The following is a 10194-nucleotide window of genomic DNA, read 5'->3' on the forward strand; positions in this document are numbered from 1 at the left end:
ACAGCATCCTATCTGCATACTCTGGTCCACCTGAGCAAAGCTGCAAAGAGTTTGTGGGCAATCTACGTATTCTCCACGCAATTGCCTTCTCTCCAGCATACTGGCTATCTGTTGTGATATAATATATAAAAGCAAGAGTGAGCACTATGGCTCAGCAAGGTACATATATGTTTATATGTATACATATATATATAACAATAAATGTACTTCATATTTTTCAAAGAATTCTGAAAACATATATGCTTGTCAAACTTGTAATATTCTCAAAATCAAATTTAACATTATATCCGCTTTATACTTGTATTCATCTCTTTTTCCAACTTCAAGATTTTACTCAAACCAGAATTAAAAACTGGATTTGATATTCACATCATGTATCTCATGATTTATAACTCAGCCTTATCGGCATTCTGTTGTAGATTGCATAACAGTTTTCCAAAATGGAAGAAAGGCACTATACTGGAATAAACCACGTACCGGTGATCAGCCGAGTACGAAATTTTCTCTACTAGTAGAAGGAATACAAACCTAGCCGCCTTTGGGATTATCCAGACACTACACGGTGGTTGCCCATTGCCATGCAAGTCTGAAAGTCAATGATCACATAGACCATATAACCGTACTCTGCGCCACTCCGCGTTTGTCACTGCCCTATACCTCTCTGTGCTGGGCAGGCCACATTCCAGTTCTAAAATAATGCTAACTTTTGTTTTAAAAATCCTTTTTGACGGAATAGATCGCTTAGAGTTGATCTTTAATCAGATGATTTGTTTTTCAACTTTTAATTCAATTGATCCTTGGGAGTTGTCGGAGTTTTGACTTGAAATCATTTTCAAATCCCAAATTATAGTAGGGTGATATAAATATTGACTTCTTGTTTTTCACTGAGCGAAGAAGCAAAACTCTTATGCTTCTAGACCAAGTTCCCCAAGGTTTTGATAAGTTTCAATTGATTGATCCCTTCATTAAGGTTTGAATAATTTAGAAAGTACCTCCGGGAACTACGTCTATTTTTAAATAATTTTTAGAAGTCCGGAAAAATATTTTTATTAAATATTTAGAGTATCAGAATATTTTTAGATAAGGTTTAATTAATTAATAACCTTAAATAAATAGTTAAGATAGGATTTAATACCCTATAAATACCTTTTAATAGTTAAATACTTTTTAAATAATGTGAAATGATTTATAATCTATTCAATGTATTTTTAAATACTTTCTGGATATTTAATAATCCTTTAAATATTATTTTACATAATAAATAATCAAATAAGGATATCCCTTAAATGAATATTCAAATACTTATTAAAGATATTGATTCAAATTTAATCTCAAACGTTCGCTCGATATATCTCACGCGAACTTACTTTGTTAATAAAATCGAAATATCTCAAATCTGGCTAATCCCCGAATTAAATCATTCTTAAAAATATCTCCGACTCCCACTATAACGTATTATCTCGGAAATAAATTCCAACTTCTCATACTTGTATGGAATAAAATTATATTTCATAAATAAACGCACATTATAGGCGTATTAAAATTATAGACAAGCATATATCATTCGTTTATTTAAAACTGTAAAGCATGGCATCATAATCACAACAGTAATTAAAGCATGGATATCATAAGATAAGATTTCGAAAACTTGCCTGATGTCCAAGCTCTACCTTGATGTATCCCTCTCGGTCCTAGAACTTCTACCAAGACATAATATAACCTCGGTTAGTCGGGTTAACCAATGATCGACATATTCTAAGTAGACTCACTCTACCCGATCTTCACTCTCTCAGGTTCATTTAACTTACGACATCTCACACCTCGTTACTGTCCATTTAAAATCTCGTTCGACACACCTATGTGTTCTTCTTAAAATCCTTAACAACTCTCGTGTTTTGATCACTCCAAATTATATTATTAACTTGGCCAAAACGGGCGGTCAAAGTAGTACTTCCATAGTTGCCTTTTAACTGAATTACTATTACGCGACTTGCACGCTAGCATTTTTAATAAATCAAAAAAATTAAGATTTAAATGCGAAACTACCTCAAGAACTTCTTGAGTGTTTGTTTGATAATTATCACAAAAGTTTCGATTTGAAAATGTGAATTTAAATAGGTGAAAACATTTCCAAAGTTCGGTCGACTATGGAGTTCTACTATTCGCGCTAGTTTTACTAAAACGCTCATAACACACAAACCGTTAAATCAATCGACATGCCGTCTTTGCGTGCACGATCTAGATAACTTCTACTTTTTACTCAAAAACAAACTCTGTCCTTTTGAGAAAACAAATTTCCCAGATTTAATCAAAACAGGGCAGTAGCTAGGCAGTGGCTATGCGTCGTGTAGCATTACCGCACGACTTTGGTTCGAACATTTTTATAAAATTGTAAAATTAATATTTTAATGAAATTATTTTTGGGTCTTCTTCCTTACTATAATGTCCAGTTACCATGATTTTTCCATAGTTAAATTATAATTTGTAGGGTTCCAAAATTATCACACAACTCCACAATCCGTAACTGTGTTCTCACAGAAATGCTTGTCACTAAATCGGTCATAACTCCTAAACAGTAAATCGCCTCGCCACGTTTTTTATATGTACCGAAACTATAAAATAATATCTAGATTTTCATGTCTAGTGGTTCATACTTTACAGATTATTTCATGGCCGAATTGTCTGCACACCAGAACATGTGCAACAAATCCACTACTTAACAACCACAATAAGATCTTGCCATTTCCACTACTTGTAACCAATATCAACACATATAATCTTCAAGATTCACTCATCTACTCATTCTTTACATCATCTAGTATAACATCCAAGAACCACATCTCATAATCTTTAAAACTTAACAAGATTTAAACATATAAACCTTAAGCATTGACAATCTCTTAAATCTTGAAACCATATAGCAATAATCCTTAAAATCCAACCATAAAATCTTTAAGGGTGAGTGAGGAGTTATACCTTATTGGATAATTAGAACACCTAGGAGGAGTGTATTAACCTTGTAGAAGATTGATCTATCCCTAACAAGCCTTAGACTAACAAGAGAAATCAAGAAAACGTGTTAGTAAAATTCGGAGTTGCTATTCAGCATCTCCTTCAAACATTTTTATAAAATTGAACAAATATTATTTGAGTCTGAAATTTGGTATGAAGCTTACCTATGATATGGAGCAACCACGGTTAAAATTTCAAGATATTTGAGTGGGTAGATCTTAAGTTATGAATTTTTATTTCTTGGGGGTTCTTGGAAATTCGGAAATGGAGAAGGATGGAGAGAATGGCTTTCTTTTGCTTGGCTCTTAAAAGTGTGTTAGGTTATAAGTATACATATGTGGATATATGTATAAGAGATGCACTTGGAAAAATAAATAATAGAAGTATGGCTTGTGATTGTGTGTTTAATGAGAGAAATATGGAGGTATGGTACATGTACTCCTTGTCTCCCCCTTTACTATTCACAATATTATTCTAGTTTGATTGACTGACTACTAGTCACACTTCTAACTACTATTTGGGTGTAGAATTGTGTATGGCCAACTTGCATGACTTCCAATTACTTTCTCATTTAATTATCGTTCATGCACTTGTCGTTTTATTCCGATTGTTTTCCCGTAGAACGTTTCGTTTCGCAAGGATTTCTTTTATCGTCTATAATCCTTTAATCACTTCCATTCCTTTCTCTTGAACTTTATAACATCTTGATGAGATGTTTATTTAACTTAGTATTCCCGGTTCTACACCATTCTTTACGGATTCTAAAACACGTAGTATAAGTGTGAATCTTCAAATTTTGACGGCTTTTGCATTCACTTATTTCGCTCATTAAACAAGAATACGTTCTCGGATTCTCAAGATTTCACTATTCATTTATGGTGAACTCAAAATTTTTACATAATCACATCCAATTATTATTCACTGAAGTTTTAAAATATAATAAAATTTAGGGTTCTTACAACCTCCCCCCCTTAAAAGGATTCCATCCCGGAATCAGTTCAAAAATAGATGGGGGTACTTTTCTTGCATGTGCTTTCTAGCTCCCATGTCGACTCTTTAATATATCAATCTTTTCAATAAACTCTCATGCACTCGACCACTTGGCCTTGGAGTATTTGCTTCTTGCGATCTATGATCTGTATCGGTTGTTCCTCATAAATTAAGTCGGGCTGAAGTTTATCTGCTCATATTCGATCATACGTCTGAAGTCGCTGTTTTAATTCCTTATCACAGACACGTGGAATACGTTATGAACTTGTCAAGGTTTTGGGTTAGTGCTACTCGTAAGCCAGGTTCTCTATTCTTCTTAAGATCTCAAACGATCTAACAATCCTTAGACTCAGCTTTCCTATACTTCCAACTCTCATCACTCCCTGCCAGGGAACCACCTTTCACAATGCTAGGTCTCCTACTTCGTATTCTCAGCATATTTCTTTTTGTCTATCTTGGGCTGCCACCGACAAGCCTAGCTTGATAAGATCTCTAGTTCCTTTGATCTGTTGAATCAACTTGGTCTAAGTATTCTTCATTTGCCAACCTATTTTTTTTAACACAAGGAAGAACAACTCCTTCTCCCGTACAATGCTTCGTAAAGATATATTCTCATGTTTGCATGAAATTCGTTATTGTTCCTAACATTAATAACTAAAGCTAGTCATTCCAACGTCCTCTAAAATCCATAGCACGGACTATTAGCGCGTCCTTTATTGCTTAAATGGTTCTTTCACCCTTTGGTTCCTCTACAGCACTGTTACACGCGCTTAATGCTTCGTTACTTAGTTTTTACCTATTCGGATATACACTCTCTGTTGATTGATCTATATACCAAATTCTGATCATATTTCAATGCACTTGTCTTTTATCACACATTTAGCGTCAGATTTAACACCTCTTCTTATAGACATGTAAAACACCTCATGGTCTCATTACCATTTTAAAGGAAGCACCATCTTGCATGTACTGATCGATGCGTTTTAGAATATTGAACGTTCGATGACCTTTGAATTAGTTTCCACTGTTGGTCGACCTGCGTCAAACGATTCTAACATACTATGCTTAATATGACACGTCTTTATCATTGTCATATTTTGTGTCCTCTCTAGCATCTTGCACGTATTCACATGCATTGGGAATTGCCATCAGTCGCTTCTAAGGGTTTGGATGACCTTCTTCATCCTCCATTGTGCTTCTGCCTCACATTCTTCAACTTTCCTAAGCGTCCCATCATCAGGGTATCGGTGTCTCTTTCTTATGCTTGCATAATAAGTGCACTACACAAAACTTCCTGTTGGCGATAGTTTTTCTCACTCTACATGTCGATCTGTGTTCCTTAAGCAGTGCACCCTCGATCTTATCCACAAAATAACTAGAAATTAATCTAATTATGGAATCAACCTTGGGTTCTTATTTGGTACAAACACTATTGGGGTTCCTTGTCGCTAATCGTTTCTTTCATCTTCATAACAAATTGTCAAGGGAAGATCTCGCGTTTATGATACGATAATAAGCAGGCATATTTAACCTATAAATTATAACCCCAAATAATACCATGGACCGACTGGGTCCTTGGTAATCCTTACTCCAAAGTTACCGAAATAAATCCTTGCACTTATTAAAATCATTGTTGGTTTCATTTTGTCCACTAATTCTTCGATCTTCTACCTTAATCCTCTGGCGTGTTGAGTATTCTCTTGCTCAGCTACCATCGTTCTTTTTCTTATTTAATTATGGTCAATATTCTCTTAAGTTTCAATATGACATTAATTCTTCCTGTTACAAGATAAGTTTCCACTCCTCATTATTCCTTCTTGTCATAACCTTCGCTTCTTTGTTAATCTTGATCGACTCTTGCTTTCCATTTATTCTACTAGTTACTTTTCTGTTATCATAATTTCCACTTCATCCCTTTCAAATCTTCTTACCAGTTATCCTGAATTTTTTGCATCTCAAGTCCCTTCTCTTACTTACAGGGTCGGCCACCACACTGGCTCTCCGTCAGTTACGGAGAACTTCACAATCTTATTACTTGATTAATCTTGATTATATATTTTACCTCATGTCTTATAATACTATATATATATTCTAAAAATAATCACAGTCCTCCTAATAAGTTAAAATCTTTATTTCTTGTAACACGAGCTTTATCGCGGTTATTCTAGGTCATGCTTAGGATGCCTCATCATAATTCGCACAAAGGTCTTCCCTCATCGTCAATTATTCCTAACGTCGATCGGTTACTCATCTTTCCAATAGACCACGAAAATTTATTACCTGAAGATCTCACAGGCTTGATCGTTCTCTAATTCATTAGCCACCAACATCGTCGCAACCTTGCAAGGGTGTAACCCCAATCATGTCAGCATTTTCCTTAACGTTCCTTTACCATCATACTAAAGGTTCTTATCGTAGATTCTAAACACGTTATTCCCACTCTAAAATAATTTACTCATCACGGTACTCCGACCACGTAATCATAGTATTGAGTTTTCAATCTCACGTCAGAACAATAGTTCACATCTATACTTCCTGTTATCCACAAGGTAATCAGCCTTGGAAGAACGATTCCCAAGATATCAATATCATCTAGACATTCTTAATAAGATTTCATCCTGGAGTTTCGAATACAAGGAGTTGAAATTCTGAAAATACGAAAGGACTGACGAAAGGAATACCAAATGGTTTTATTCTCTCACGTCCTTAGAATTTCACATTATGATATTAAAGGGGATATTCCCTGAAAGCAATAATGATTGGATACAAATTTTACTGGGATATCCTTTATAAGGATTCCCATATCAAACAAACACTTTTCCTTTTGAACAATAAAAGGAAAATAAGATTTTGACTGATCTTATTGAATGAAGTCAACCAATAAAGCTTCAACATGATGGTAGCCTGAAAATGAGTTATGCTCTTTGATAAATGAAACAGTTCAATGATCAATTAATTTCTAGTTTCAAACGAATTCGTTATATGAATGAAAGAATGAAATACTCAAGTCACAAAATCCCAAAACAGGATATAAATTTATTCTAGCTTTGAGTGGGCGACCTAATTAGGTCTCAATTGAATTATACTCTAAAAGATTTCATCATGCGTTCTTGCATGAAAAATGCTTATGAATTCGCTTACACAATTAAATTGAAGGGTGAACTAATGGAACAATACCTAGTCCACCTCAAGAAACATTAACAACTAGCTAAACAAAATGGCTAGCTCAATTAATTTTGGATATACAATAACTGAGTAGAACGATTAGCTAGACTTTTCCTTACATCATTTAAAATTTCAACTAGTCAGAACAATTGGCTAGTTTTTCAAGAAATTATATGCAACTAGCCAATTCACTCTGTGAGTCAAAAATCTCAACACCATAGCTATTGAAGAAGTTATGGCTACCAGGATAATCGAGTTGAGAATACAGAGTCATTGAGTTCTGGAGCGAGAGTAACTATAGACTCTGAATAGAGCGTTCTTGGCATCAGAATAATCGATAGCCATTCATCAAATATTTCATACCATAAAAAGCGTTCCACCCAAAGGTGTCTCTGTAAACAGCAAAGCATTTAATAGAATTGAACTTTGAATACCAACATCAATTTGATAGTTTCATTACGATTACAACATTCGATGTTCAACCCCCTTTTTGGAATAGGGGAAAAGAATTCACGAGAAATCTCTGAACACTTGATCATCTATGAGCATAACAACTTGTTACTTATTTATGAACTCGAGGGAAGAGTCCAAGTATGAAAGAAAGTAATCAATATCCAGCAAGATTTATTCATTAATTTGATAGAAAATAATTCATCAAACATTACTCAGATAATCGAAAATATATAGATAAGCTTAAGCTAGACAAGATAATCATAAGATTTAAGAATGAAGCATATTGATCGAATAAAAGACCTTTAGACAAGTTCCAGTTTAGAGAAAAATATCAACGGTTCGTTATCCTATGAATCCAAAGTAGGAATCAACGATGTTACTTGATATAGCTTATCAAGGTCACATGACGATGGATAGTTTGAAGGGAATCGCGTGACAGCAAGTGGACAACACGATTGGTCAATGATTATCCTTAACCGTCATCATTACCCACCCGGGGATGATCTCACCTCCCCATCTTCGTAATTCCATATACCAATATTCGCGTCTCTAAGCATTTTTTTTTTAAAGTCGCTTAATAACTTGCTTTTTCGCAAATATAATCTTCATTCCTCTTTAGTTACTCGCAAAATATTGTGCCCACGCGCCTAATTTGATACGTTAGCAAAGGACGACATCCTGCCGAGAATATACACGTAGCTTCTAATGAGATTGCACTATTGGAATCCTGCGTCAGACTCCCTGATCTTCTCCTCCAATAGTTCGGAGCTAGCTGCGTTGATTGCAGGAGCATGAAATTTTTAGAAGTTATACTGTCGATTCTCACTTTCCGCGCTGAACCATAATGGATTAACGGATGAAATGATTTCGTATTATCGCATAGCGTGCTCGTATTGGGATACGCTAAAATCTTTCTCATAGGACATAGATTCTTCAATGGTATAGTGAATACCCTTCTTGGTATAATCATTGTTTGTCACATATTGGGCCCTTATTGTTGAAACAATACTTTCAACCAATTCAGGTAACTTAATAACCTTAATAGTAAAAAGAATTAAGAATCTTGATTCTCGCTTGATATGTCTCCTTAAGAGCAATCTATAAAGAGCTATGAGTAGCAAAACTCGGGTTATCCAATCAACCTATGGTATTGGAGGTATCGTCTTCATTCCGCTTTCTTCGGAGACCCAGCTCCACTTCTATATCAATATTACTAAAAAAAATCCTGTACAATTTTCTCCTTTCCTCATCCTGTCAATCTCAAATGATTCCAACAGTCTCCGTGTAACACTTTACATAAATACTTCAATATAACTCGTGGTAGTCCATCAACAAACTCTATCGGCTCAACCGATAGACTCTCTTTTACACATAACTCTTAGCACTCTTGTCTCTGAGTACTACAACTCATTCTCTTCCTTTAATGCTGGCTTTTCAATCGACTGCTAATAACTCAACCGATACTTCTACTCTTAAGGCTAATGTTCCCTTGGGGTACTACCGTCGCGACTACTCCGTAGTAATCCGACTACGAACTCGATGAGAGTTCTCATTAATTCATTTTTATCCTTACGTCTACCCGATTTTACTCCTATCGTTTCCAAGATTTATAACCTAAAGCTCTGATACCACTTATATAACACCCCAAAATCCGGGGTTAGGAATCTGGGTCGTCACATATCCATCCAATCCTTTGTCACATGTGTTAATCCCCATGATCCAACAAAACCACATCATAGACCCCAATCCTTCACACATAAAAGTTATAATCTTAGAAACAATACATAACCAATAACATCTGTTTTTACACATCAAATACACTTTCCAGGATCTCACACTATTACTCATAACCTCTACATGAAGTTATGAATATTTCTAACTCGAACAGCATCCTATCTGCATACTCTGGTCCACCTAAGCAAAGCTGCAAAGAGTTTGTGGGCAATCTACGTATTCTCCACGCAATTGCCTTCTCTCCAGCATACTGGCTATCTGTTGTGATATAATATATAAAAGCAAGAGTGAGCACTATGGCTCAGCAAGGTACATATATATTTATATGTATACATATATATATATATATAACAATAAATGTACTTCATATTTTTCAAAGATTTGTGAAAATATATATACTTGTCAAACTTGTAAAATTCTCAAAATCAACTGTAACATTATATCTGCTTTATACTTGTATTCATCTCTTTTTCAAACATCAAGATTTTACTCGAACCAGAACTATAAACTGGATTTGATATTCACAGCATGTATCTCATGATTTAAAACTCAGCCTTATTGGCCTTCTGTTGTAGATTGCACAACAATTTTCCAAAATGGAAGAAAGCGACTATACTGGAATAAACCAAGTACCGGTGATCAGCCGAGTACGAAATTTTCTCTACTAGTAGAAGGAATACAAACCTAGCCGCCTTTGGGCTTATCAAGACACTACACGGTGGTTTCCCATTGCCATGCAAGTCTGAAAGTCAATGGTCACATAGACCATATAACCGTACTCTGCGCCACTCCGCGCTTGGTCACTGTCCTATACCTCTCTGTGTCGGGCAGGCCACATTC

This window comes from Apium graveolens, chromosome 8, assembly GCF_009905375.1.
Source record: "Apium graveolens cultivar Ventura chromosome 8, ASM990537v1, whole genome shotgun sequence".
In the NCBI taxonomy this organism is placed as follows: domain Eukaryota; kingdom Viridiplantae; phylum Streptophyta; class Magnoliopsida; order Apiales; family Apiaceae; genus Apium; species Apium graveolens.